Source organism: Herpailurus yagouaroundi, unplaced genomic scaffold (genome assembly GCF_014898765.1).
Source record: "Herpailurus yagouaroundi ecotype Mexico unplaced genomic scaffold, PumYag 29, whole genome shotgun sequence".
NCBI classification, from domain to species: Eukaryota; Metazoa; Chordata; class Mammalia; order Carnivora; family Felidae; genus Herpailurus; species Herpailurus yagouaroundi.
Genome location: NW_024412377.1, coordinates 45,391,403 through 45,393,878, shown reverse-complemented (window position 1 = coordinate 45,393,878; position 2,476 = coordinate 45,391,403). Strand labels below are relative to the sequence as shown.

At 41.6% G+C, this 2,476-nt stretch overlaps 1 long non-coding RNA gene across 1 annotated transcript in view; it reads right to left on the bottom strand.

Annotated features, from left to right (window-relative positions):
• Nucleotides 1-704: 704 nt before the first annotated feature.
• The window catches only part of LOC121041051 (uncharacterized), a 2,395-nt gene continuing 623 nt past the window's right edge, over nt 705-2,476 (bottom strand). Inside the window, exon 2 of the long non-coding RNA XR_005795546.1 lies at nt 705-1,097. This is a non-coding gene — a long non-coding RNA (uncharacterized LOC121041051). The remainder of the gene's footprint in view (nt 1,098-2,476) is intronic.

The window sequence follows — 2,476 nt, the reverse complement described above, 5'->3', positions numbered from 1 at the left end:
GAGCCCCGCATCAGGCTCTGTGCTGACCGCTTGCTCACAGCCTGGAGCCTGCTTCAGATTCTGTGTCTCCTTCTCTCTCTGCCCCTCCCCCTCTCACGCTTTGTCTCACTCTGTTTCTCAAAACTAAATAAATGTAAAAAAAAATTTTTAAAAAGGATGAATTTGAATACCATCAAATAGGGACAGTACTCTCTATTTCTTCACGGTGCCTAATACTTCCTTTCATTTTCTGAGTCTCCTTCATTCATTTTTGCAATGCCATGCTCCTTTAAGCATTTGAGGGTTGTAACTTTGAGGAAATTGGTAAGATAATTTGTTGGAAAATTCAGTGAGGGTCACTATGGTGAGGGGCCTGTGTACTTGTTGTGGCCCCTACTGGATTAAAAGTTCCATGAGGAGAGTAATTCTGCCTGTACTGTAAATTTTTGTGGCACCAGAGTCTTGCACACCAAAAGTACTCCATAAATGTTTGTCAACAGCCTAGAGGGCCCAGGCCAAATCTGCCATCTCCACAATGACAGGAATACCCAGTGCCTGGAATACTGAGGTCTCCGCCATAGGAGGAAGGGCAAGGACCCCAGAGTCCCGGAAAAGGGTCAAAACTGAGCCTTCTCTGCCAGAAAATGAAAAGGCTGAGTGGGAAAGTTTTAGGTCAAAGTCGTTTAAGGAAAGAAACCAATGTAAAGCAGAATCAACCACACATCTGTCTTACTTCTGTGTCTTTAATTTCCCCACTTGAAAATATTGGTCCCAGAGCCTGGGGCAAGATTGAGCTTGCCAGTGGGGCTAAGAGCAGAGATAAATGAACCAGGTAGCAGTTATGGTGCCATTCAGAGAGACCTTGCCTGGCTAGTGTCTGCCATGTTGAAGCACGGTGTAACTATCTGTATCTGCTGAAGAAAGGAATCAGCTGGGTTACACAGTGTCTTGCCACTGTTTCTTTATGTGGTCTTCTGCTTTATCTGGGATCGCAAAAATCAAATGTCCACAGAGACTAGTCAGGGCACGTGGTGTTGACTATGACAAATGGTCCTTGCTTGGTCTGAAAGGGGGCAGCAACCACTTCTCGCCAATAGATGTCATGAGGATATATGGGTCTAGAAAAAAACATCAACAACAACAACAACAACAACCTGATTTTTCACAATAAAATGTAATTTTTTAAAAATGTTAAATCTCCCTACTTTTTAAAAAATTAATTAATTTATTTTTGAGAGAGAGACAGGTGAGCAGGGGGAGAGCAGAGAGAGAGGAAGAGAGAAGGAATCCCAAGCAGGCTCTGCGCTGTCAGCACAGAGCCTGATGTGGGGCTCAAACTCATGGAACCGGGGGACATCAAGACCTGAGCTGAAACCAAGAGTCCGATGCTTAACTGACTGAGCCACCCAGGTGCCCGTAAATCTCCCTACTTTAAAATGCTGATAGATAATTTGATTAAGAAAAAAAAAGAAGCAAAAAAAAAAAAATGTATACACAGAAACCATCATTGGCCGAAAAACTGACTTCAATACATTGTATATACATATTCACAGCCATCACATTTTGATATTTGCCCAAATATAGGATGAGGTGAGTAAGGCATTCCCTTTGGGTGTAAAATTTAAAGTGGTACCAAAAAACTCAGCAATCAAGATGAATGGTATTCTAAAATAATGTGTTCAAAAATGGCTCATGCTAAGCCATATTCTAAAGCCTGAGCACAAAGGATAAATCAGTAATATTGATCCTGTCTTCATTTAAAACTAATTTTTTGTTTACCATGGAGTATTGGCATTACTTTCAATTTAAAAAAAATATTGCATTAAAATGTTATTTATCTTCATTGCTGAGGTTTTAAAATTTTTAGCCAAGTGCCATACCCGTCTCCCCTTTTCCATTCATATCCTACCCCTAAAAAATAAGATGTTTGGGGCAGATCAGTGGTTCTTAAAGCTCTGTAAACCTAAATGACCTGGGAACTTTATCACATGACAAGTTCCTGTGTCTGGCTCCTAGTGAGTCTGGGTCCTTAGGCCTGAGTAGTTCTGGGGAAACTTATTTATCCAAAGGGACCCCTGATAATTGGTTCTGTTTGGAAATCACAGAGGTAGAGGATTTTTAGGCCCCTTCTAGTTCTAATACCACAAGATTTTACCTTATGTGCTTTTACTGCAAATACCCCTGGGATTAGGGTCAGTTAAATCAGTGACATTTTTATGTGCATTAATTTAGCAGCTTGTTTTTCTTTGGAGGGAAAGGACCCTGGAGCTTAGGACCTGGACCTGGGGCAGGGAGCCGATGGGAAGACGCGAGTGCTCAAAAAGACGCCGTCCCTTCGAAAAGGTTTCACTGAATCTAGGGGACCAGGAAAGCCCCCTTGGTTCAACTATGAACAACAGGAAATTGCTTTTAATCAATCTCAAAGTAACTGAAAGTGAATGCCAGAGCATCCTCTCTTTGAAGAGATGTCAGGAACACTTTCAATCTTTTATCTTCC